General features: G+C 42.1%; 1 protein-coding gene across 7 annotated transcripts in view; it reads right to left on the bottom strand.

Annotated features, from left to right (window-relative positions):
• The window catches only part of zic6 (zic family member 6), a 69574-nt gene extending 45186 nt beyond the window's left edge, over positions 1–24388 (bottom strand). For all 7 annotated transcript variants that reach the window (XR_005706625.1, XR_005706626.1, XR_005706627.1 and 4 more), the window contains exons 1-2: positions 24301–24388; positions 23525–23619 (exon numbers count right to left, since the gene is read on the bottom strand). The gene's annotated coding sequence lies outside the window, so the exon portion shown is untranslated. The remainder of the gene's footprint in view (positions 1–23524; positions 23620–24300) is intronic.
• Between the last annotated feature and the right edge of the window lie 3386 nt (positions 24389–27774).

The following is a 27774-nucleotide window of genomic DNA, read 5'->3' as shown; positions in this document are numbered from 1 at the left end:
GCTCCCCCGTCCAGGCCGGTGGTGCGGGGGCTGTCCCGCTCTTTTATTTTTTTATTTTTTTTAGTGGTAGAGTTCAAATCACCTTTGTAGAATGACATAAATCTTTGTGATGTAAATTTAGGGAGCACATCATGGTAAAAAGTGCCACCCTGATGATAACAGTGTGTCTCTCGACCAGAAGACAAATCAATATTTTATTGCAGCTATAGATACTTTTAGACCGGCTCCTTTTGTGAATATTTCCTGTCATTCTTTGCCCACCTTTTGATTTACCTCTACACCACTGCCTCCATTCCCTTATTATTAAACACTCATTTCAAATGCAATCAAGTAGACAGCTTCAACATTACCGGCTGCCGATATCCACCCTTCTCCGAGAACACTGCAGCCATTACCTCTCTTAAATGATTAACAGTTCTGAAAGACGGTCGGACCTGTTATCATCCGGACTAACATGGTGTTGTTTTGGCACCTTCTGTGAGACTAAGTATTCTTCACCACGCATCATAAACTTTCCCAAGTGCTGCCTTGCGCAAAACACTGCCGCAGACATGCCTCTGGCAAAACAGTTACTCCTCAGATTGTAAATTTAAAAAAAAAATAAAAAATTTAATAAATAGATGTGACAATGTCAGGTTTGCTTTACAGAGGACATCAGTGCTGGTTCCTCACTTAACTTCTGAAGCTGCTATGTCACGTTGACCTTGAAAATAAATGTCAAACGTGAGCGAAATTTAATACTGAAAAGAAACATGAAAAGGTATCTTAAATTTTTTTTCCCCCCAGGGACATTTCCTAGTTCCTCGACTACATTTCCTTTATTTTTAAATTCCCTCTATCATTTGAAGAATTGTAAAAATATTTTAAAGACGGATTTCTTTTTAAACAAACGAGAAGCGTCTCTTTGTGCATTTGCAGCATCTTTCGAGGGGATAACCAAGGCTTGGAACACACTTTAGAAATATTTGTGCGTCTGTTAACATCTGCACAATATAACCACGGGCACAGTTGTAAGGATGACTGGGAGAAAAGGGAGGAAGTTATGGCACATAACAGAAAACATGAGTCTGAATCCATCACAACAATAAAGCCTGAATTTTCCATACGTAATGCCCAGGCCTTTGTTGTGCTCTTGTAAGCCCATGCTCAGGGGTGATTTTACTGTAATGAGATGCGTTTGGGTAACTGGGCCTTGCAGAAAAAGGACCAGGTTTGTGGATGGGTGGCAGGGATTCTGCTGCTAAAGGAGAGTGATATTCAACAGCTGTGTTATACAGGTTTTCAACAGCCACAATAAAAAGTGTTAGACATAGCACCAGTTATTTTCCTCCCACTTTTCCACTAATCTAGATTCGACTCTCCCACTGTGCCCTTGGTCCAAATCATGCACCACCGGCTCGTATTTTCACAGCATTAGACATACTATTATTCTGTGGTTTTTGGTCTTTGGGCATTTTCACAGTTCTGACTTCAACCACATCAACAGACCTGAGTCTGGCATTATCTCCCCTAGAAGAATCAACAATCAGTCCTGTCATGTTGAGAAACAATAAAGTGTGATTGCACACCTTCAACTTCTGCCATACTCAATGGACAGTAGAGATTTTTTTTATTCCCTTTTTCTTTGTATCAATGGTCACCATCCTGGGACAATAGCAGGCGAACAGAATTTGGAGAGGGAGGAGGTGGTGGTGTAGGAGGAGAAAAAGGAACCAGGTAGGAGGGCCTGGTGAAGGGGGAGGGAGGGAGGGGGGGGGGGTGGGAAAGCCAGGTGCTGGTGGAAATTGGCAGGCGATTGCCAAAGCGACCTCATGCCAGGATAATGCATGGGGCCATAGGTGTCCCCCAAGCCAATCCCAACCCTCATGCTGATAGCTTTTCAATGCCTGTGGGACAATCTCTCCAATAATTGCTTTTCCTGTTTCAATTCTGGTCTGAGGTCCAGTAACAAAAGAGAAGGGACTTTGTTTCTCACAACCATCGCAAAACTGCATGGTGCATTGTATTTGGAGCCATTCTTAGTCGTCATATAGTTCTAAATAGGACTACAATTTATACGAGTATGTTATGTAAAGACACCAAACAGTGGGTTTAAATTTTGACTTAAAATAATATTGCAAAGACACATCCAGCGTGACTGATGAACACGTGCTTTCAGAGTTTGTACATGTGATTGGCAGATCTCTCCTTAATATATTGCACATTTCCCTTCGGGAGCCCTCTTGAGGTTGTAACTAATCTCCTGATTGTTAAAAAGTAACAGAGCCAAATATTTTCATTTGCATCTCAGAGACTCCCTATCCAATCTCTGCTATGATGACCGATGACATATTTCTCTCCTGATGCAGGGAGTGAAGCTCAGCGGGCCGGTGAAACCTAAAACCTCTCCCCACAGTTCTCGCAAAAGCCCCAAGTCAATGGAAGGTTTGACTTGTTGCTCTAACAACAATAATAGTCATTTCAAAAACTTTTCTATTTTCCTAAATAAGCTATTTCCCCCTTTTTTTCAGTGCCTATCCTGTATTTGTTAATTAAAACACTATTATATTTATATATACATACACACACACAGACATTTATACATACACATACAAACACATAGACTTTATACATACAGACATTTGTAGATACACATACACATACACACGCACGCACACTGATTAGTCTAGAAATACAGCTTTGCCACTATTAAAACTTAAGTTGACAGAATTGGCATATTAATTATTATTATTGTTATTATCACATCAGAGGGTTTATACGTTTTTGCTGATTTTTATTATTTTCCACGCTTGTTAATTGAATGGTTCGATGTAGCACATTTAAAAGGTTAAAGAAACCTACAAGGCCTGTGTTGTTGTTTTTTTTTCTCCCCAGCAGCAATAACCTTCCTCTTACCGCTTTGCATAAACTGTAACAGGTAAAAGAAAAACGTGCGCACTTCTAATTGTCAACGACAGACTTGTCTTGTCCTTGAACGGCGCAGTAAAGTCAAAGGACCGAGTTCAGTCAAAAACAGGGCCAGTTTCTATGGATGGGGATATCTCTTGAAGTGCCGGTGCAACAGTGGGGGGAAAAAAAAAAAAGAAAAACCTTTTGGATAAAAGTTCATGAAGCTGAAATTATTACCGTGTTGCGTCGGCAAAGACGAAATTAACTTGACTTTTTCCGGGACCAAAAAAGAAAAGAAAAAAACGTCAGCGTTTCAAAATGCAGCCACCATTAAACTTATAACGTAGCAGTGCTCTTTTTCCAGTGTTTCCCCCCTCTGCAATCAGTCCTTTTAAACGCGATGCTTTTATTCTCTTCTGCAAAAGGAATCAAATACAGATAACGTGATTTAGGTAGATTTCTCCTCTAAATAAAACAAAAGGGTGGGGGGGCCGTAACCCAAGCTGTGTGCGGGTCAGGATACAGTTTAATACCGAGAAAAACGCTACCACGCAGGCAGTTTGTTTTCATTCTTGCGGAGTATAAATAATGTATAACCTCTCCTGTCTGTCAGTTACATTTAATACGCCGTCATTCATGCATTAGATATGAAGGTGGTGGAAGCTGTTGTAAAAGGTGATATTATAAGAAGTGACATTAGGAAACTGGCTCAACCTTCAACGACCAAGTTCACACCTTGAGACGAGATAAAGAACTTGACCTTAAAAAAAAAAAAAAAAAAAAAAAAAACAGAATATGAATAAATAAGTGAAAAAAAACTTACTTGGCAGTTTTTTTTGAGAGAGCTGATTTTTAGAAGAGGACAGTGCAGCGTTTCAGTAGTGAAATAACTCAAAACGTACAGGTTTATGAAGTGGAATAAAATCTGTGTAGAACTCAGTTTCATTTCCAGCGTTTTACAGTCAACTTTATGTGGTGACAAAAAAAATAAAAATAAAATAAAAATAGCCAGCTCTCCCCTCACTGTGTTGTCTTTTGATATTCTGCTGAACAGTGTGCCAGTCCAGTACCCAGTTTAATTTACCTTGTCTTGGTAATGATTTTTCTGTATTACCTAAATAAGGTGAAATCTGGGGCATGCAGACTCTCTACTGCTTGTCGGAGTCAGTGGAGTGTGAAATTACAACACCAGACAGCCAGGATAATAGCTCAGAAGGGGGCTAATGTCCCTGCTACATTCAGAGAACATTTTTATAATGACTGAATTAAAAGGGGAAAAGTATAGATGTACGTTATAGTCATTTTTCTTTTTTTTCCCCCCACTTTATTCCTGTCTTGATCTGTGCTTCAGTTTTTTGTAGGTGCATTTGTCCCATTTGGATAAAGCACTGTAAATGAATTTAGACAAATTGTGCAGTGCGGTGCAGTCTGGTCTCTCCGGGCTCTCATTTGAGCCCTTTAGGACCCTCCTCCATCAGCCTGCTTCGTCAGAGGAGGACCAGTTGGAAAAATTACATTTACTGAGTGCTCTTTCCGCCCCATCATCCCTCCGAAGACACTCAGTCCCACATACATGACCACAGAGAGGGCACCACATGCACTTTCACACTCTCTCAAACCTCTTCCTTCTCTGTCTCTCCTTGTAACACATTCAGACACACACACACACACACACTTGTACTCCAACACACACATAAATTACATGGGGATTACTGAGACATGGTTCTGTTCAGTGAGAGATGTCACCGGCAGGGCCTGATTTGTCAGGCTTTACTATACCCAAATTCGGTTGGTAACACATCTGCTTTTAGATCATTCCAAATAGCCCCCCAAATCCCTGCGACTCACCATTTACCACTCCCTCTGGTGCTAAACCTAATCTTTCCTCTGACTGGGGTCACCATTCTGGTGGTCTTAGCTTTTCAGCCACTGGACCAACACAGTCCACAGCCTGTCCCACATCAGCACACACTGCTGACACGAGGAGAATGCTAATTTTTTTTTTTCATACAGGTAATAACGAGGCAGGTTGGAGCAGCGTCAGTAGGTGCTGGACATGCAACGATCAGGTAGATTATTGTTAGGATGTACCACGGAGCTACCTGCTAACTAAAAGCAAAAGAACAATAAATGCTAAAAGCCGGTCCAAGGTTTGCGTAATCAAAAGGCATGAAAGAAGAAAAACAGTGGAAAATGAATAAAAAGTGGATCAACTAATGGGTAAACACAGCACCTACTCTTAAACACACACTTACATTAAAGGCAAAGCAATGCTTCATTTAAGGATGTTGTTCTGATGATGTCAAAATGTTCATGATAATCCTGGCTTATTCTCAGACTCGGAACTTCATGAAATCTGTCTAAATAAGCATGTTTTCATGTACGCTCAAGCCCATAAACTAAACCCAACCCTCTTCATTAGGAAGATATAGTGTTTTTAGATTGTTTTGATGTGGTTGGGGAGCAGACGGACCATTGGCTAAGCATTGGAAAGAGCAGACAGACAGACAGTCCAAGCGGTTTAGCCTTGTTTAAAATTATTAATCCACTTCTAATTCCAGCTGGCCCCCTGACAGCATAGAACCCTATCAAAAAAATCAGCGCCTCCATTGTGAGGCCTGGCAGAAGGGGACTGGGCGTATTTTTTCTGCTCCAATCAGTTTCTAGAGGTTGGGCGATTAAAAAAAGAATCCCAAACCCCCCTTTACTAGCACAGCGGGGGAATAACGGAATCATTAATTCCCCATTAATTTCAGAAGAAAAAACGAAATGTGTACTCAACGTAGTGGCGTAGACCAAATAGAAAGACAGGAGTGACAGACAGGAGCGACAAGTGCCCGAAAAGTGTTGAAGGGCGAAATTCCAAAACTCTAAATATCTGTTTGGGGGAGAAGAAAACAAACTGATGTGAAGTTTAGCATTTATTATAAATAGAACACAGAAAATGCAGTCTGTAAAAGTCTCTTTCATGGATGCACAGGGACAGAATCTTTCATTCCAACAATTTCATAAAAGCTACTATTTTCTGGTGTTTTAGGGTATTTTTATTTTTCAGTTTTGTAACAATGATCTTCAAATAGATTTTTCTAAAATTGTATTTATTCCTTCATTTATTTTGGAAAAATACATTTAAACGGTTCTTGGCACTGAAGCACTTGAGGTGTAATGTCTGTGTGGGGTTGACACACCAGAGGCCATTATGCACAGTCTGACAAATGCAGCAATTTTTAAGGTCGGAAAAAGGTACACGATTACACTCGGTTTGATACACACATTTATATTCAAATGTACACCCAAAAAAAACAACCAACATTTCAGAGGGTAGAGAAAATAATGTAAACGCTTAACGAAAAGGGTATTTATCTTTGGATTAACTTTGGATTTGGATAAACAACTGCAAACACAAAGGTGGACCACATTTATCTGCTTGCAGATAGCCAGTATTTACCATCGAAGCTCCGGTATCTGATGTGTTTGTTGAAACTAACCTGTTGGTCACCCTCAGCTTGTGTCTTTGTTAGTGCAGTTTGTCTGGGTTTGTCATGTGATTTTGGTGACTGCTCCCCCTTGACAATTTAAGTAATATTGCAGATTCTGTAACCAGTTCACCTGCAGTACAGGCACAGATGACCCAAAGATCTGTAAGTTCTCATATTGCTTTGAAGTCTCCAATATTAAAGTGGAAATGACCAGACCTCTTATTTCGCAGATGGCATGTTGCTAATGTGGCAAATAATATGAGAATCAACCTGTTATCTCCCACTTTCAAGGAGCCATTGTGATTAAGTTGCTGCAGGAGCTTAAGTCCCTTTTAAAACAGGTTTATATTATTCTGTGTAGACCTTGTGCAAACTGTTCATAAATACGAGGATGTTTCAGGCTGCTAACCTCACATACAGCAGGGTTGGGTGAGGAGAGGGGGGGTACAGCAATTTCAAATCTCTGAGGGGACAGAGAGGTGACTCTGCGCCATCTCTCCCAATGTTAACACCACACCACAAGCACACTGATGTATGAGCACCCAGAGTGTGGATAGGTTTTGATTAGGAAGCATGGCCGGGCCCCAAGTATGGGCCCCTATCATCACCCTTTCATGAAAACACACACACATACATACACACACAGACAGACACCCATGGGGCCATTATAGCTGTCTCTGCTCAGAGTGACAGCCTTTCATATCTGTCTGTCTCCACGCCAAGTGGTTGTCATCTATGCACCCAGCCATTAGGAAAATGTCACACACACACACACACACACACACACACACACACACACACACACACACACACACAGATACATGCATGCAAGTACATATATGTGCATGTAAACACACACTCTTTTTTCAAGAAATTAGGTACAATTAGATGTAATCAATGGCAGATAAGTAAAAAGCATTTCAGAGATTTCAATGCTTTTAATTTTTTTAAAATTGATTTTTCCGCTATTTTTCTCTTCCTCTCTCACTGGCTCACCCTCTTTCTCTTGCCGTCTCTCAGGGTGACTTTTGAGCACTCTGAGATTGACAGAACAAAAGAGATTGTTGTGGAGATACTAATTATTTAATGAATTCTTTATTTATTTTAAAAGTTCCCTGGGTGGCGATGTGCCCAGACTGTTATGGTAGATGGAAAATTACAGGCTGGAAGACAGTGAGTGACAAATGAACAGAGGCAGAGGGGCAGGGGGTGGGCCGTGCCATCCAAACATGCCCATGCCCGTAAAGCCATGGCAACATCCCCCCATCCTGCCAGCCCCCCAATCCAATTCAACCCCCCCCCAATGCCTCCCCACCTCCATTTGCACACATTCCATTTCAACAAAACTGCCATATTAATCATGTGTGCTCACTTCAATGCAGCTTCAATTAGTTTTTGTTTTTTTTGGGTAACACTCTGTTCAAAGTTCCAATTTTCCAGAAACAATCCTTAAAATTACGACAAACAGCAGCCAATTTACCTCAGCGAGGGGCCACATGTCCACTACAATGAATGCAAAGCGCTGAAATGTGTTTTCTACACATGAGCTTTTGTCAAAACGATGTATCCTCTCCCCCCAAAACCAATAAGTAGGGCATGGGCAGAGTAGGCCACTAAAGACCGGGTCATTATTGATTTGACAAGTGAGTGAATAATTCATCTCCTGTGGCAGGCATCAGCTGGGACAAACGTTTACGACGACTACTGTTACTATGACAGACGTATCCCCAAACCTGACCTTTCCTCAGTCTATTCCACCAGTCTGTTATGTGGTCTAGCACTCTGATACCGTACATCCCATGCCCCACCTCTGTCAGCTCTCCTCGCTTTATGGGAACTTCTCTTATGGCCTGTGGTAATCAATCCAAATGTTCCTTTCAATCCCAGATTTTGTCCGATTTCCCCAGTCAAGTGCTGCTTAATTTACGATCATTTCCAGCTTCCCTGTAGCTCTTGGCCAGCGGGACACAAGGACAGCTTTATGCATGGGTGTAATTCACACACTCATTGGCACCGGCCCCAGCAACTGCCTGCAGTACAGAAATACTGATTTACACACTACCTCAGCAATAGAAGATATTAGAGAACGGATAGTTTTGATTGGCTGAATCGCGTACGTTCAGAGCTGTACAAACAGGTGTGACTGCTGAGCTGTTAATATAAATCAGACATCCTGATTTCTGCCAGTACTAGCTTGGCAGATGAATAACTGCTAGTTAGTTAGTGGCTTCGACGCGCACAGTAGTGCAAATCTGCTATAAGTCAATCTTGTTAGTGCTAACAAAAACACAAGGGAGATGAAAAACAGCCCTTGTGGTGGTAACCTCACTGAAAGGTCGCAGGCCGATTCCAGGATTTAACTCATTAATGCCCAGTGACCATCTGAGACTAACAAATCACTGGCATGACCATGACCCCAGTTCTCCTCCTTGGTTCCTTTAAACAGGTATCACTTTTTTTTTTTTTTTAAATCATTAAGTTACAGTCTCATGTTATTGTTAAAATTGTTTAAATCTGAATTACATCAACTCTTTGAGACCCATGCACCTTGTAAGAAAATGACTGGGAGCTGAGAAACCCTGAACCTATCCTATCTGTACTCAATAAAAAAAAAGAACTCATGCAATTTATTCCACAATAAAGGAACAGTCAAACTCTTGAATAGGGCTCTCAGGATGTGTTGCGCGCAGAAAGGCAAGTTAGTTTCAATCTGTACTCAGACTACCTGCTGAGTTACCAGATCCCCAGCGAGTGTGAAGTCAAGCAGACTGCTTCTCTGACTCACGCTGCCTGCCACCACCTCCACGCTGTATCATGATTTATTCCATGACAGCAAGACCTTGGGACTGTGAGATTAAGAGGCGTCCTGCGAGATGCCTGACACTGATCACCTGGTGATGAAAAACATGTAGACAAGTGTTTAAGAACACACGCAGCGTCTGCAACCATTGCCTGCGCATATTCAGGTTTGGTTACATCTAATCGTGTACAGTACATATATGCGCCCACCAGTGCACACACACACACACACACACACACACACACACACACACACACACACACACAGCCTGCCTGTCAGTAGGTCAAGACACCATAAAGAGTGTCAGAGCAGGCTGAAAGATTAAGAGTTATGTGCTTGAGCTGTCTGTGACCTTTGCTGTTTGTCCATATGATATCACTCAGAGAGCAGGAAACCGTGGGACGCCTCGGTCTCAATCCTGCCTCTATGAAACCTGCATACCAGTCCTCAGACTGTGCATTTTAGGAGCCCATGCCTCTATCTAAGGAGTATAGCTCTTGAGTCACCTTCTGTCTTTTTCCTCTATGAAGCAAGATACTACAGAGCAGCTGTGTGGTTTGAAAAATCACTTTTTCTCATGGCTTTTATTTCTTTCTTCCTCTTGTTCTCTCTTTCTTGCTTGTTTCCTTTCTCACTTCTATCTGCAACTCTCCACTTACACACACACACACACACAAAAACACACACACACACACAAAAACACACACACGGGGGCCACAGGGAACTCCAAGTTTCCATTCATGCTTCTCATTATCGGGGCATGTCGGTATTTTATGGGGCCGTGTAAACCACTGAATTACTGCACTTTAAAATGCATCCTGACACTATTACGTGACCATGTTGATGGAGAGGCCTTTCATTGCTGGAGCGAGGACCTAAAATGGTGGACGACAAAAGAGCATGACTTGTTAATTATTTTTAACTGCCGGATAAAAATGATTATGAAGTAAGGCAGGATACACAAATGGCCAAGGCCACATCATAAAGTGACCCCCTGTCTTTGGAGAAAAACTAACACTAGTTTCACAGGGGAAATGTGAACATACACCAAGCAGAACACCACACTATCATGTCCACTTATAAAATGCACTTTATTTCATCTAATTAATGAAATTAAACAACATTACACGCTAACATTTGCTAATGAGACATGATATCCTGTTTGATTAGAAAGACGTAAAACAAATTTGTCTTCAAGCATGCATACCTGATCTTTCAAGCTTGTTTCTGTCATCAACAGATTATCATTACAAGAAAACTCACATGAAAGAAAAATGGATCTACTTCAAATCCATGGTGGTATACTGATGGGCAATAAAAAAATGCAGTCGCTACCCTTCCTTCAATTTATTCTGACATGCTATATTAATCAGAGCATTGAGTGAAATCATTCATCCCAACTGTCCTTTCAATTTAATACAGAGTCATTTAATTAAGTGAATCTCTCTTTCAGACATACACAGAGCGCTTCTGAGAAATATCTGATTTTGTGTGTGTGTGTGTGTGTGTGTGTGTGTGTGTGTGTGTGTGTGTGTGTGTGTGTTCCAGCCTCTGCCAGAACAGTTTTAATACTACGGATTTTTTTTTCCCCTCCATAAACCAACTGATGAAAAGAAATTTTTACAAATAGTCATCCCAAATCAAAAACTTAACCCCGACCATTTTCAATTCATTAAAAATGCAGATATTCGTTAACAGCTACAATTTGTCATAACCACTGCTCGCTAACGGACTCTTAAAAGCTACCAATTTGTGTACACTCACAGTATCTCAGATATCTACTGTTGCTGACAGATCTCTCACTGCTGAGGGATACTATATCAGATGTTTTGCATTGGTAGGAACAGGGAAAAGTTTCAGGGCATGCAGGTGTTTGTGCACAAGTGCGCGCACATATGTTGCGTGAGCGTTTCTTCGAGAGCCACAGTGGCAGTACAGCTGAGGCAGGAGCAAGCTGTCGGTCGGCAGAGCGGTGACAATAAAAGGTGGCAGACCAGTCAAAACAAGCCCTGTTCTTCCAGGCTGGGCCAAAGTGCTGTTGAAGAGGTTCTTTTGAGGCACCCTTAATGTGGTAAAGTGATCTCCTCCACAATTGGGACACTCCAAGAGGCCATCCCTGACAACCAGAGCAAAGCAAGCTCCCTCCCCTCTCCCTTCAGCCTTGTCACTTTCCATCTAACCCCCTTGGGCCCAGATCCTGTGAGTAGAGATCCGCCAACATGGGGGACTTGTACATCCATAGAGGAAAAAAATAAGAATACTTTTATTCAAATAAAATAATAGTTCAGCACTGCTCTTAATCTGTGTCCATCTAATATCTCCCCTTCTGTTTATGTCCCTATTTACGTACAACACTTTCAGCATAACTGCATTCTTTCAGAATAACAAGTCATTCGATCTAATTTTGGACAGTAACTGATATCCTAAATGCAGCTGAATCCATTTTTGGCTGATTAACAACGTAGGTTCTCTCACCTTTATGGCTACAGTTGCCCTCAATATCATAGAAATAGCTATTTCACCTATGCTATTATTATCAGTGGTGTGGATTTGATGGTGACTTTTTTGACTGAGCCAGTTTACCACGGTAACCCCTGTCGGCCCACATGAAAAGCTTCTGACTTTGTAGAGAAAGCTGTCTGAATGAAACAGAGGCCTAGGTTGAGAAAAAGCCAGGCAGTGCCCAGAACACGACAGCAGAGCCCAGTTGGCCTCCTGACAATTTGGCCGACAACACCAGCAGACTTACCACTCACTTTTTTTTTTTTTTTTTTTTTTTTTTAAACAAGGGCTGCCTCAAATTGCTTCTCTCTTTTTCTCTCACAAAAGGACAGAGTGGCAAATTGAAACCGAACTTTATTGGAGGCTGTAGCCAGACATAGTCCGTAATAAGTATGGTTGCCCTGATCCAAATAAATAATCACCATCAAAGGAAACTGTTTGAAACATGGATCTGACCATTCTGGCTAACTCCCCGTAATGCTTCCAAAGTGGAATGGAACTTTGGGCTCAACTTAAATGAAAAAGGGATTTCTTTTCTTCTCACCCTATTCTAACTCTTCCTCTTTTCTCCCTTTACCTCTTCTTCTTGTCTGTTGAAACATGTGGTCAGCTGTTATGCTTCCATGTGGTCAGATGATCAAAGCTGGGGAGCAGCAGTAATTGTCCCCCGCTGAAGCCCTGCCCCGGCTGGGATCAGGATCCCAGCAGGTGGGGGGGACAGCCATGAGAATGGAGGGAGAGGGTGGAGGAACGCAAGAGGCCCTGCCTGGCAGAAATAAAGACTTCCTAAGGGCTGCTCTCTGACAACAGAGCCCCAAAGGGAGAGTGAAAAATGAAGCCTCCACACATTTGGAGGGGTTTTCACTCAGGGAAAGGGGCCGCCACTGGGGTGAACATTAGGGAGAGAGGGCAAGATGGAAAGCATAAGAGAATAGGATTATAATATTTGCTCAGAGCGAAGAGGAACAATTGTGCACCCATTTCACAGTGTCCTTAGAACTGAGCCTGTGTCGAATCCAAGAAGGTTTTTTTTTTTTGATGGTTCATGAAATATGGATGCTGTTTATTTCACCTGCTAACCCTGACTTCTTTGGTCAAACATTTTCTACTGGCAAACGCCATCGATGGCAAGAAAGAAGAAAAACTACCGAAATAAACTTGGCAGATGCTCTCGTAGAACACACAAATACATGCGCCACTGACATTGACGTAAAGACAAGAAAGTCCAATCTTTCCTCTCACAAGCAGGCCAACAAACACATTATTACCATACACAAACAAAAACACACACACACACACACACACACTGAGGTGGGGAAAAGCCATGCATACCTCTGCTGGTCAGTGTTTACCTGAAGACCAGAGGGAGCTGTGAAAGCTCACAAGTCGGGCTACTTTGCATGTACGCGGGAGCCCGCAAAACACTTCTCACTGCTGTCCGTCATTTTGATTGCCCAGCACGACTCCTCCGCCCCAAACCTCCCAACACCCCCACCTCACTGCACCCCACCCCAGCCAGATGGCTTTTTTTTTTTTTTTTTTTTTTTAAACTGTCTGTGGGCTCTTGCACCTCTGCTCTACCATACTAAATCCCTGAGATGGCTGGGTGGAGTGGAGGGTTTGGGAGCTGTGCGTGGACAAATGGTTCGGAGGTAGCAGAGCAAATAAAACGGATTAAGAGGAGTCTTTTCACAGATACTTCAAAACTATTTTGGCACTGAGCCATGGATCCCCCCTCCAAATACTCCCCCTTGACAGGAGGAAAAAAATCAGACACCCGAAAAGAAATTTTCAGAGCATACAGACCTTGTCTTTGGCTGATCTGTGTTATATTATAGTGACATCAAAAATACTATTAAGCCAAAACCAGAGAGCAATCCACTCATGAGTATAAATTTACATATATTGTGCACTGATGCTTGTTAGTTTCTAAATATTGTGGCATTAATGTAACACAGAATCCGGGTAAAGAATCCTGCCCTGTGGTTACTACTGCATGGAAGGGCTCCAGAATTTCATCCAATAATATGACCGTGACAGAAGACAACAACAAAAGATCGTCAGCCCCATAAGTCAGCCCAGTAGTCCTCTTCCATTTGGCATTATAGAAATAAGCGTGATGTATACATCTGACAAACCAAGTTTTATGCCCTACAAGTAGAAATGTAAAGCCAGTGATTACATAACTAAATACGCATTTCTAGAATGCAGAATGACTCATGCACGTCGATACATATATAAGGACTGTCATTTTCGTAACAGCACTGTGTTAAAGTTCCCCAACATTGATCGAAAGCCTCCCATTTTCTCACTGGATTTTACACTGTTTTTATTCCTTTCTATATACAAAAACACGGTTACTTTAAAGCACACTTTACACCGTTTGAACTGTAAAGAGCTATACAGCCACAGTCAGGACGCAGTGCATCAATAGAGGGTGATATGAAGGAAATCCAAATGTCACCTCTTGGCTCTATCCAGCCAAAGGTTAGATTCTTGACTCCCTGCTGTCTCCTGTCATTAGGTTGCTTAGCAACGGGCTACAAGCTATAATTAGCTTAGCGAAAGTAAGATTTCCATTTTGTTAACACAAAAACACTTATCTGAAAAGTGTCACGTGTTCACTAAAAGATTCCAAAGGCATGCATTGAAATATGAGTGATTTTATTTATTTATTTATTTATTTATTGTGAAGACTTGGCATGCTACGAATGTCGCCACTGACTAAGATGTACGAGTGCAGCTGTTAAAGCATACTTAATGAAAAATCATAAGATGGGGCATGATATCACCCTGTGAGCATCTGTCAAGTGTTACTCTCATGTGTTCGTAGCATACTAATTTAAAAATTGTCTAACAGTGCCTCCTTCCCTTCATCCTAGTCCTTTTGCCTGCGTACCTGCAGAAAAGGAAAATTCTTCAAAGAACAATAAACTGTTTATTTCCGCCCACACTTTCATAAAGCCACAGGCCAGTAGCTGGATGCTTTTATTCAATGCGCTTTAAAGCGCCTGTGATTTCAATCAATTCTAGCTCTGGTAGCCCTGCAAGGAAACAAAGCAGAAATGGTAACAGCATCAATGCCGAGCCACTGAACTGCATTTAACCTTGCTATAACCAGTACATCCAGCCTTCGTTTAGGATCTATCCTTCCATCATTTCATCCATCAATGTACCAATGCATCCCACAACCACTCCCCATCATAGAGCTAGATGTCTAGTTATGACTTTAAGTGGAGGGCAGCGGCACCAGCTCCTGTCGACGCGTTACCAGGCAGCGACAACAGGGTCACCAGGATCACTCAATTAGCAGGGGTGACAAAAGACCCAGCAGGATCCGGCCCAGCATCCCCCCCCCCCCAACACTGACAGAACATCAGCCGCCACAAGCAGGATCCGCCTGCTGCCACCAACCTGCGTCTGTGTTGTTAGTTAAAACAGATGAAACTAAAACCAGTGCTTTTCTACCGAAGCTACTGGAAGTTGATGTTTTGTGCAAACAATCTAAAGATGGTTCCTTCATTAATGGTCTTGTGAACTCCCTGAACAGCATTTAGATCATTATGGCAAAAAAAAAGACTTTAAATCCTGACAAATGAATCTTAGGCTTCGCAGCTTTTACAGCAAGATGACAGTCTATAATTGAATAGTATGGAATTCAACAAAATGTATAGATCCACAAACTGGAAATTTTCCAGAGCTTTCCCCACATTATCGTGGGGAAATGTTTGTTTTTTTTCAGTGAAATAAATGCATTTGACGTTCTTGTCCCTGGAGACAAGCATTCACATACACAGTCCAGTGTGTAGTTACGTTCAAGCAACAAAAGCACTTTGGCTAAGGTTAGGGAAAAACTGTAGTTTCAGTCTCAAGTTACATTGACATAAACAAGTCCTGTCCCGTACTTCAAGTCACTGTTGACTTTTTTTGCATTAAATCAACTAACCTGAGACAAGTGCATTGACTTCCTAAACATAGCAATAAAAATATTAACCATGCTTTACTTTTCACAAGCAAAAAGAACACATTACATCGACACTAAACATTTTGTAGATGCATTTAATGTGAACCTTTTGCAACTTGGCATACACGTTCATGTCTCCTCACTATGTCCATTAGGGAAAAAAAAAAAAAAGTATTTGGGCAGCATTACATTTCTTTCAAAATGTATTTGCTGTTACAAATTAGTAATGCATACATTTCTAGGAGACAGTTCTAGATAGATTTTAAATGAGGAATTAGGGCTATTTTCTATTTTATCAATTGATCTACCGATAATTAGTATGATTAACTGATTAATGGATTAGTTGATAAAATTTCAAAAAAATAAATAAATAAATAATGGAAAAACTCCCATTATAGATTCTCAGAGCCCGGGGGTGGCTTCTTCAAATTTCTTGGTTTTGTCTCACCAACTGATCCAAAACACAAAAAATAATCAATTTACAATGTCATAAAAGAAAAGTAGCAAATTCTCACATTCGAGAAGCCGGAACCAGCAAATATTTGGGATTTATTCACTATAACTGACTAAATGACTCAGAGAGCTATGATTTAAAAAGTCACAGAAAACCAAAGAACATATTGCAGACTATTCAGATCATGACCAGGGTATCATATCAGAAGTGGATGACGGTGATTGGCAGAGCTCTAATAAAGAAGCCAACAGTGGTCAATCATACAGGTCGAATCCTCCAGCGTATACAGGCAAAATCCTGGATGCATCACAACACACAGCTGTGCTCACACTGTTGTGCAGGTATCTGGATGCACATACATCTCCTACGTACGTGTCTTTGTGTCTGCCTCTTTGCAAGTGTACTTTTTTCTCATCCTCTGTCTGTCAGTCTGTCAAGGCCATCTGTGTGTATTTCCCCTTCGTGGCAACCTGCCTGCCTGTATTTCTCTCTTCCTCCTACTGTCCTATTTGTAGCAAAATGACTCCTGGTCTAGATCAGTGTTTAATATTTTCCTCGCAGCAAAGAATATACATAACCCTGTGTGTGTTTTGCACATTTCCTGTTGAATGGAGGCTTTTGAGGTGAGGATGCTGGAAGTAGAAGAGATATTGCCAGAGAGAGAGGTTTCAGCAAGAATTGCAGCATTGTTAATTAGGACGCTCCCCTTGATGGGTCTACCTCAGCACCGATATGTAGGGCAGTAGTGACATAAAATAGATGCCTTTGATTATAGAAGAATACACATGCAAGCACAAAAAGCACACACACACACACACACACACACACACACACACACACACACACACACAGAGAGAACCAAAAACTGGAAATAAAAAGATTTAGAGACTTAAAGAAAACAGCTCTCTTGAGTCTTGAAGAGGTTTTGTCTGTGAGTGTGTATCTACGTGTATGCGCGCACGTGTGTGTGTATCTGCGTGTATGCGCGCGCGTGCCTGTGTGTGTGTGTGTGTATATAGGGTTTTCAGGCAATCCAATGGAGGGGTTTGGGAGGATGATTAGACACTAAGCTTCCAGCATCCTTGATGTTCCTGTGGTTTCCCTCAGAGATCACTGGGTCCCACTGTCACTCACCTCCATCCATCCATTGAGGAAAAAATGTGTTATTTTTTCTAGAACATTCAAACCACAATAACAACAACAACCACAATAACTGTGTTATCACACAGGAGGGCAAAAGAGGAGTGGCAGCTGCCAGTTGCCAGGGAAAACAGATTGTTGAAGGCCATCACTTCACCTCTCTCCTGTCAGTTTTTTTCTCTTCTCCTTTTCCAACATGGCAGAAGTAGGAGTAAAAACAGTAAACAAATGAGTTGGCTGACTGACTGACTGCATAATGAGACAGGAAAGCAAAAGAGAGAAAGTGAGCTGCAGGAACGTTGGTGGAGAGGCGATGCTTCTATATTAAAAACGCTTTGTTGGCACAAACTGAATTTAAGTATAATGCATTTGACTTATCAAATTTTAAAGACCCAAATGCAGGTCAAATAGTAGGTTAGTGCAATGCAACAGCTGGCACCACAGTTTACACAAGAAAAACTTCTTCAGCTGCTGTCATCCAGCAGGTGAATACAGTCACCAAAATAAACACGCCTCAGGGACCAATGAACTTTATGTCTCAATTCATTGCATTTGCATGGTGCAATTTAAATTCCAAGTTTGTTTTTCTTCTGAGTTCTCCTCCTCAAAGACCCCATCACACGCCAAGCAGGTATCGCGAGTTTACACGTCGCTAATGGTTCCCTTTTGGTGTCCATTACTTGCCCAGTGATTATTTTTACGCTCCGCAAACAGTCACACGTCACCTTGTGTCACCTCAAAATGGCCATTGAAAGGCTGGGTTGGAAGGTAGGGGCCGGGAAGAGCAGGAGGAGGTTAATAAAAAATAAATAAATACCTGGATTAACTTGGTCGATAAAATAAATCGATAGACCCAAAGATTGAAAATAGATCCTTTCACATATGAGAGGGAGGTAAATGTGTAGAATGGCTGTCGTGTAAATATAAATCCACTGTTGTGAAAGGCACAATTCCTATCATATAAAATTAGATCGAAGGTATAGTTCAACATTTTGGGAAATATGCTTTCGCGCTGTCTTGTCGAGAGCGACATGAGAACATCAATACCACTCTCACATTTGTACATCAGCTATGGAGTCCAACACAGTATCTCACCAACTGCTGTAAGCCTCACTAATATACATTTGTATCTCATTTGTTTAAAGCAATAAAAACAACAAGTTACAGATTTACTGGAAGGTGCGTGCTGCAGGTTGTCATATCTCTCGATGAACATCGTGAGGTTGCTAGGATCTTCTCATCTAACTCAGCAATACAAGCAAATAAGCATATTTCCGAAAATGTTGGGCTATTCCTTTAACATGAAACCCCTACCACACGTTGAGATCAGGAAACATTATGTAATTTCTCATAACGTCATTTACCATTTGAAACCCACAATCCATCACCAACATTTTACATTTTATCACTTAACTAGACCAAAATCAAATTGTTCAGTCTTCGCAGAAAGAAAGGAAAAAGTAGAGAGGAATATATAGCCTCCTTGGGAGAGAGAATTCAAGTGAAAGCGGGTTAAATGTTTAAAAATTCATAATACTAAAGCAGGATGTTTAAGTCAAAAGAAAAACTCAAAGTAGAAGGAGGAGTGGCAAGACAAAGGAAGGAGACGGGGGTGTATGACACCTCTGTTGACTCTACACGTGTGCAGTATTGAATTAGCTGTAATCCAATTGAGGGATACGGCTTCCTGTTAAGAGAGGTGCAAAGGGTCGAAATAAACAGCTTACAAGACTATTAAACAGTAAAGATGCAGCCTACAGCCTATAGGAAGACAAGCCCCTGACCTTACTAACACAGTGAGCGTCAGTCTACCCTCAAGGTGTGAACTGACCTCCGGGAGCTGCTTCATGTCTGTGCTGCTTCAGCTCTGGCAGATCTACGAGTTTTTTCTTGTTATTAAGGCAGAGAAAATGGGAAGAGAGACACAGAAGGGGGGGGGGGACTGAAAGGATGAAAGAATGGAAGAAAAAGGACATGCAGGATCAGAGTAGAGATAATTTCGGTCATTAAAAAAAAAAAACCCAAAAAAAACCTGCCTTATCTTATCTCACTTTTATCGTATCTTGCCCAGGGGCGTCATTAAGTCACTAAGGTAGGTTTTTTGGAATATGTCATTTTCAAGGGAGATCAAAAACTATGGCTGGCATGTGTTTCTAACTAAAACCCCTGCACACACATAGAACATAGACTTATTAGGTTATCATGATAGTCATCTCTTTCATCAAGGCCACCCATGAGCCAAAGGTGTAAGCTTGTGAAGACTCTTTCTCCAGAGCTCATCCAATCAGGCCTCTATCATCATCTAAGCCCCTTATCCTGCAGATGAATGAAATTCAATGTATACATGATCCAGAACGATTGTTCTGAGGGGTACAACAGTTGGTTGATGCAGAAGGCATGGGCTTTTTTTAAAAGGAATAAATAAAGCTAAGTGGTCAAAAAAAAAAAAAAAAAAAAAGACCGATTGGAACATGGCTGAAAACCATGGCAACAGACTCCTTAGTAAACAGTCTATGGAAGCCCAGTAGGAAAGCCGGCAGTTTGGATAAAGACAGCCTCGTGCTAATCATTGCATACCAACACCTCCAGCGCCCAAACCTCCATGAATTTCAGGAACAGATGTGTCAAGTGTGCCGGCCCATACATGCTGTGCCGCTGCAATGTCTAAGCCAATCAGAACAGTATTACTCAAAGGGAATGTCTGCATAAACTATTGTGTGTGTGTGTGCTAGGTGGTGTATGGCACATTTTATTCTATGCAAAAATCCCGTCAGCACTAAAAGTTCCTCTCCTCCTCTCTCGCCTGAAACAAAAAAAAAAAAAAAAGGAGAACTCCTGTTTTTTTGTAAGGAGTGAAGCAGGTCAACTCTGCACTGGATTCAAGACAAGTCTTTTCTTTTCTTTGTGCAGATGCCACCTGGGGACAAAGAGGTCAAACTTGCACAAAATTTCAAAGAACTGCACTGTGTGCTCTTGTGTAACTGATGAATTCAAACTACAAAAAAAAAAAAAAGAAAGAAACTAAATATTTCATTAGATTCCTGTAGAAAATCCCACATCAAGCAGGTTCTTTTGTGTCTGACTAGAAGAGCAAACGGATAAGAAAATGTGAGAGATACTTAAAACTACAAGTTCAAAGAAAATGTAAGAAGAAAAAAGTATCTTGACCTATCTGCCTATAGTGAGGGGCCATGTCGTTAAATATAACGTTGCCACTCGCTGTGCTGTGATCAGTAAGCCAGCAGCAGAGAGAACGAAGAAATCTTCCAGGACACACAACAAACAACTCATCTAATCATCTTCAAAGTTTCTCAGGCCAACACAAACCCAGAGACCTGTTCCAAATCAAAGACTGTCATCCTCTGACAACCAGCCAGACACAACGCAAAGAAAAAGCAAGTCCATGTACACACACACACACACACATATGCAGATGTGCACACAGACAGTCCTCCCTGAGCAACTTTTAGCCACACTCTCCCCACAGCCTGTTCCTCACCCAGTGTAACCATAATGTATAATTCACCAATATCATTTATCAAGTTAATAGTCCGCTGGCACTGGTGACACATCTGAGGTCAGGGGGAACCATCTTTGCGGGACTGCTCTGCACGGCGGACTGTTGCCAAGCCGTGTCGACGCTGGACAGAAAAGGCGGGGGAGCATTGGGGGGGGGGTAGGCTGCTGCCAGTGCAGATGCCCACGGACAGACCGCCTTGCCTGAGAGACACGAGAGCTGCTGGAGCCTCAGACAGCTCTCTCCATCACCCCCTCCAACTCTCCCTCCCCTCCTGTTGCCATCTGTGAAGCACACACACACACACACACACACACACACACACACACACACACACACACACACACACACACACGTAAGGAGATATGGCACCCACTAACTAAGAGGCCCAGGGACACTTAGCCACGTTAGCAGCCTTACTAAGACTGCTGTGCCAGGTAACTGCTGACACGCTTTAAAAAGACTAAGGGAGAGGGAGAGTTAGTAAAGAGGGAGGGAATCAGAGCTGCTGAGCCAGATGGTTGGTCTAAGCTACGCTAAGCGCCGAAGAAGATTGAGATACCAGCCAGGTGAATTTTGCTCCCGATCTTTTTTGACAGGTGGGCAGAGTAGTGCCGTCTGGGGTTGACAGTGCTGCCATGTTTTCAATAGGCAGCGCTGCGCATGTGTGCGTGTTCCTACTGTGTGGCAAGTGCTGCCGTGCTGATGGGGCGATGGCTTATGTGTGTGAATATGTATGTGTGTCTGTTATTCTTTTCCCGTGTCCACATGGGCATTATGTGTATGGTCACATATTGTTTGCATGCGAGTGTCTCATGTATGATAAGGCTTGGTGGTTTAGCCCTGTACTTGCATCCATTACAGGGGATGGCGTTGACAAGTGTAATGACAGAGTCAGGGCCTCTCATAGGCCAGACTTTGTCACAGAGCGGAGTATAAGCTACTGTTTTCAGCACTCTTCACGTCTCCTTTTCTTTCTGTGCACTATTCTCACTTTTCCGTCTCGTCTTTTCCACTCGCACCTTTCAGTTCCTCGCTTCTCCTCTTCTGTTGTCAGGTTAAAAAGGTCATGGGCAGTGAGAACAGGAGAGAAGCGGTAACAGCTGACTGCACTAAACTACACAACTTGATTCTTTTAGTAACAATTCCGACTTGCTCCTGTCCAGATTTTTGTTGAGCTGCTCAAAGTTATTTCCACATCTTTATTTTTCTGTTTGTACCTTTGGACTTCTTTTTGTCACAGTGTCAAGCGTAGAACCAAACTTTTTCCTTTAAAGCCCCAAACTGGAATCATCTGGACCCATTTTAATCGCTTTATGTTTCACACGGATGTAGAATTCAGTGGTGATGAAGAGACTTTAGGTAAAAGTATGAATATTCCCTTGATATATAGGTCAATCAAATGAGTACTTCATAACAACTCTTGCAGTCAAAAACAAAAAAGACATGAACTGTAAGCATGGGTTAGCTCTTATCATTTTCTGAGTTTGGGACACTCAGACCGGATTGACCAGAGACAGTATTTGGATAGATTTCAAGGCATCAGTGCACGGAAAAATTTGTGCTTGGGTGTCTCGCTTTGAGGTAGATGAGCTCACAACCTCTGCAATAAATCATGTAGTAATTGCCTACCCTTATACAGAATTTTCAATAAATTTAAATGAAATATATGAAAACATATTTAAGAGCAGTCTTAACCGTCTAATGGTCGGTAGCTACTGCATCGATTTGGGATGCCAACTCAAATCTGCCGTTAATAATTAATGATTAGTCTGGGAGAGGCAAATGCATTTCGTGATCACATCGGTGAATGGAGACAGTGGAGATTTGTTCATAGTGGATAAAAGTGCTCTTGCACAGATGAGCTGAGTAGACACACAAACTCGCACACAGACGCACACAGTTGCACTGGCTCTAATCTGTAATGCATCCAATATGTGGAGCTATTGGCCGGCGCTCTGGGAGGCAGAGCTACATGGCAACCACAGAAACCTGCACGCTAGTCTCCATACATATATCCAATCAGCATCTTGCCTGGCATCTTGCCTGGCTCCCATGCAAATGATGGCTCCCACACACCAATCCAGCTGTGATTCTTGGAAATAACCCACGTTGCCTGTCTGGTGTGTAGTGCAAGGTGGCTTCTCTGTGAGTGTGTGTGTGTGTGTGTTTGAGTGTGTGAAAGAGACGATCTTCTAATATAAAAAGAAGCAGCATCATATCGGCCATCGCTGTTGCCCGCACACAAAACAGAGTAGGTGAACGCTGAAAGAGCGCAGGTCACTCTGCAAGAGAGTGACAGAGCAAGAGACACACAGGTGCGAATTGGAGAACAAGAGAGGCGGTGAGCGAAGAAGAGAAAACGTGACAGAGCTACAGAAAAGCAGGCTATCGTTGAATCATTCTCACACACAGCGCTTTGGCCCAGATCAGCCAGAGAGATAAAGGAAGAGGATTACACTCTGGCTGAAAGACTTGGAAGTATCCTGAGCCCCCTCTGACTCTCTGCCACTTCTACAAAGTCAGCCCTGACAATGGAACTATCTGTTAGCAGAGTGATAGATCAAAAAAAACAAACAAGTAACACCTGGAAAGTAGGCTTGAGTAATGTGGAGGTCATTCAAATGTCCCAAGCCAAAAAGGTATTTTAAAGAATGCGCAGACAAGCAGTGCGGGGTGGGTTTACTAAACAGGAATCCACAGGGAAAGGGGGAAACTCAGATCATTGCTCCGTGATGTTGGGCTCTGTTTACAGTGTTCTGAAGTGAATTGGACTCACTAGTTGTATGGGCAGCTGGTTTGATGCCATCCAGGACTGCAGGTGTCAGTAAGGCCCAACCAAACCAGGGAGGCCACAGGTAAGAGAATCAGCGTCTGTCAGGGTTTAGGACAAAAGAAAATGGCATTAGTTTCAGCTAAAAGGAATTTTTTTTCCTACAACTTTGGTCTAATATTTGGAATTTTGGTCACCATATTTATCAGTTATTATAACATTGTACTCACCAAAATAATGGTTGGAATTTTTAAACCCAGCAAAGTGGTCAGATGATCAGACAGGTTGTAAGTAAGCCAACCATTTATCCAGATTATCTAAACCACTTTATTTTGAGGTAAAACTGAAGTTCCCAAAATGGCAGTAAATGCATAGGAAAACTATGGGTGTCCATGTAGAGTAAACACACTACACAATTTGGACAGCTACACCTATATTTTCTCCTCGTCAGTTTAGCTAACCTGGAGGGTTGTTTAAAGCCTGTCTGATTATCTGCTTGTGTTTCTTGCCCCGTTTGACTTCTTTTTTTCAATGTCACCATATTCCAAGATCTCAGCAATACCCTAGGTGGGTACAATGTTATATTTACTGATAGGAATAATGGCCAAAACAACAAAAAATAAAACGGAAGTTGTATGAAATACAATTTCCGTGCAATAAAGTGGCTGTTTTGTTTGGTAATGGCTACTGTTTGAGGCCTTTTGACAATAGTGATAGTCAATTTTGTTGCATATAATAATTGTAGTGTGTTATCACACAGATTTGAGGTACTATTTTCTTACCTGTGCTCGAGGCTACATTTAACCATGCGGTGCTAGACCCAGGAAGAGCCAAACCTGCACCAGCCTATTTGGATACCTTTTATGGAGGTGTTCCTGGGGGACTGTACCACATGTGATAAGATGGGGGGGGGTTGATGTATTTTGAGAAAATGCTACTTTTTGAGAAGTTATTGCTCTGATTACACTTTTTGAACATGTTAAATGTGATTTGGAGACAATTAACTTATCATATTTATCTATTGAGAGACAGATACATCACTTTAATGATGTGCTAACTGATTTATTAATTAGTATATCCTGAAATAGAAGGATGGTCCTAGCTTAAAGGGACAGTACAATTTTTTTTTTTTTTTTGTAGTTTTCAAAAACTGATTTTGATCAAACATGCACTATTCTTTTCTTAAAACTATTATATTCTTCCTGTAGTTCTGTCTGACAAAATTTTTAATGGCCTGTACCTTTCCTTGATCTGTAGTGCTTTTGTTTACATGTCAGCGTGGCAACATACTCGCAATGACAATTTTAACATGTAGATTTTTTTTCTTCTAGCATTTTATCATGCATATTAGCGCTAAACACAAAGTGCAGTTGAGGATGATCTGAATATCGATAGTTTTATGGGTATTTTGGTCATTTGTTGGTATATGCTGGTCACAGGCTGTATGCACTTTTCTGCAAACCAATCCCAATTTCACCGTTAAAGTACATAGAAGCCCCCCTTCAATGTTTTTTTTTATAATGTCCTGAATAAATGGGCTGTGACGAAATGTTTATATCTTTTCCAAGTCCCTTCTTGAGGTGGCAGTGAGAGTGAGTGTGCTTTTACTTCCGGTAGCAGCTGGATGACAGTGATGCTGCTTTCCGATGACCTTAAATAGCCTACTGATTTCTGTAGAAGCAGAAATGGACAGACTGCAGTTTTTTCCCCTTCCCATCTCCTTTTGTGTTTTTTTTCTCTTCCAGGCCATTCAAATGATCAAGTGATATAAAAAGCAGTTGTTTACTCACTCTGCCTTCTGCTGAAAAGAAAAACAAGAACGCACACGAGAACAGACATAAACAACCCTCGCTATGTTATGCATGCGTTGTGTGTGTCTACGGGCAGTTGTGGAGTTACTTATCCAAAAGGGTCAAAGGCATAATGGGTTTTAATCTCCTCGTGCACAACCTTCCCACCCAACAACACTGCTACTTCTAACAAAGACCTTGGCCTCAGCCCTCAGCTGTCGCTTCCCTTCCTTGGCTTCCACCAGCAGACCTCAGATGACTGGTCCATTGTCGTACCGCCTATCGACTTGTTAGATAAATTCAAATTTCACATGTCAATTAAATGAGTGTTGCCCTGGTGATTAGCAGATCTCACTAATTGTCACTCCCTCCTACGCTTTCCTCCACTTTTTTGCCCCCCCCCCTCCTCTTGCTCTCCTGCCATTTTCCACATGGAAGAGCAGGGAATGGGGCTTTGTGCCGTCAGGCCCCATGCTCCATGTCAAAGATGGCTCCTCAGCCTCTTCCCCCAGCCACACTACTCCTCTGAGACCTACAGATCCCCTCTCTCAACTCTGGGGTGTAAGGAAAAGATGGACGTGTGTGTGTGTATGTCTGTGTGTGTTCAGGAGGGCACATATAGATCAAACAAGCGTGAAGAAGTATATAGGGTTGAGTGGACATGCATTTCATCCTGTTGGGGGCCACAGTGCCAGGACGCAGTACAGGATGCTCGGAAGCATCCAGCGCTACAATCCCATGTGAAACTAGCAGACATGAGCACAGAAACACGCTCACTCTGACACACACTCCCACACGTGCAACCAGACAGATAATTACCCCAACAGCCTCTGGAGAGCAGAATGCCCATGTGGGCCCCATAACCGCTTTAGACAAGGACCATGGCACACTCAAGACCCTCCTTCTTTGTCTGTCTACCAAGCCAAGTGTTTGTTTTGCTTGACTCAATGAATTGATCTGTGGATCTTCACAGCATTTTGTTCGGTGTGCATCCCAGTGGTGTTGAAATATATGTTGTATGTAAACGCCAGCCCCCTTAAAACTGACATGATTTTCTATATTTGTGATATGGCAACCCACCTGTGTTGTCAGTTCCAGGAAAATGATGTACCTTTTTTTTTCTAAAAGAGCTGAAATTCACATTTTACCAAATAAATATCATAACAGAATAGTTAAGTATGAGTGTGCATTACTGCGTAATCCAATCCACAACATTTTGCTTGAAAGGTCCACATTATTTAAAAATATTTCCATACTTCACTGCTTGGAAATGTTTCAATCATTGATCATAAATAAATAACTAAACTCTTAAGATCGTGTTCGTGTAGCTTGTTTGCTTCCAGCCTGGCTTGCTCAAATTCTTGGAGTACAAAATCTTAATCAAATTACTGCATATTCTGTGAGCCACTCCTTTCATTTCCAACATAAGTAGTTCAACACTTCAGGTGTTGGATGAATGCACTGAAGTAAAAACTGGGATATTTCCTGCACGCACATCATTACACCCACACGCATATGCCCTGCTCTGATCACTTTGACAAGTGTGTCATGTCGGCGCTATCTGAGAACTCTCCAATATTGGGATTTTGAAACCCTTGAGAGCAAGCATGACAGAAAGCTCTCCTCCCAGCTTAAGCAGAGCTGTAATCATCCCTCATCACAATTAAACACACCGGACAGCAGCTCCAAACACCGGGTGACATCTTAAAACTGTATGAATGGTCCCTACCCCCAGATACCCCCCCCCCCCCAATCACCTAATGTTCAACACTAACCAAGCATCACACAGACCTACATTCATAGGCCGAGCTACAATGGAAAACACTGCAGCAGGCCAGTGCAGCCCAGACGGTTTCGTTTGCACTTTATCAGACCATACAAAACAGCAACGCCTCATTGAGCCACAATTTGCTGCTAGTTTCCGACAAGAAGCAAAACAAAGAATGGGGCGGCCTGGTCTTCCTTTTTGTGCCAAAGCAGCGGACCAGAGAGAGCACACGCACACACACACACACACACACAAATACACACACACGCACGCACACACACACACACACACACACACACACACACACACACACACAGCAGTAGAAGAACAGAATTACAGACAGAGAGAGAAACAAGCGAGAGCAGCAGAAAAACACACCCCAGAAAACGATTTTCATATCCTTCAAAGGACATGATGCTGAGTTGTAGAGCCTTTAACCGGCCACTAAAAGTAGAAAACAGTGACATTGCATACCTGCAATACAATTAATAAGAGACTTTACATGTAAAAAAGTCAAATGTTTTCACTTTAGCAAGTCCTGCAACTTGACTTTCTTACATTGGCCTTGCTACAGCAGCTACAGACAACAATGGCTTGTCATCATGAATGGGTCACAGACATGGCAGTGCTTAAAAACCGCTTGGGAATAAAATACTTCTGTCGGGGCAGTTGCTCTCCTCTTCCCTCCTTCTGCTTCC

Source organism: Xiphias gladius, chromosome 23 (assembly GCF_016859285.1).
Source record: "Xiphias gladius isolate SHS-SW01 ecotype Sanya breed wild chromosome 23, ASM1685928v1, whole genome shotgun sequence".
Taxonomy (NCBI): domain Eukaryota; kingdom Metazoa; phylum Chordata; class Actinopteri; order Istiophoriformes; family Xiphiidae; genus Xiphias; species Xiphias gladius.
The sequence above is the reverse complement of the archived record's forward strand: the minus strand, read 5'-3'. Positions and strand labels throughout refer to the sequence as shown.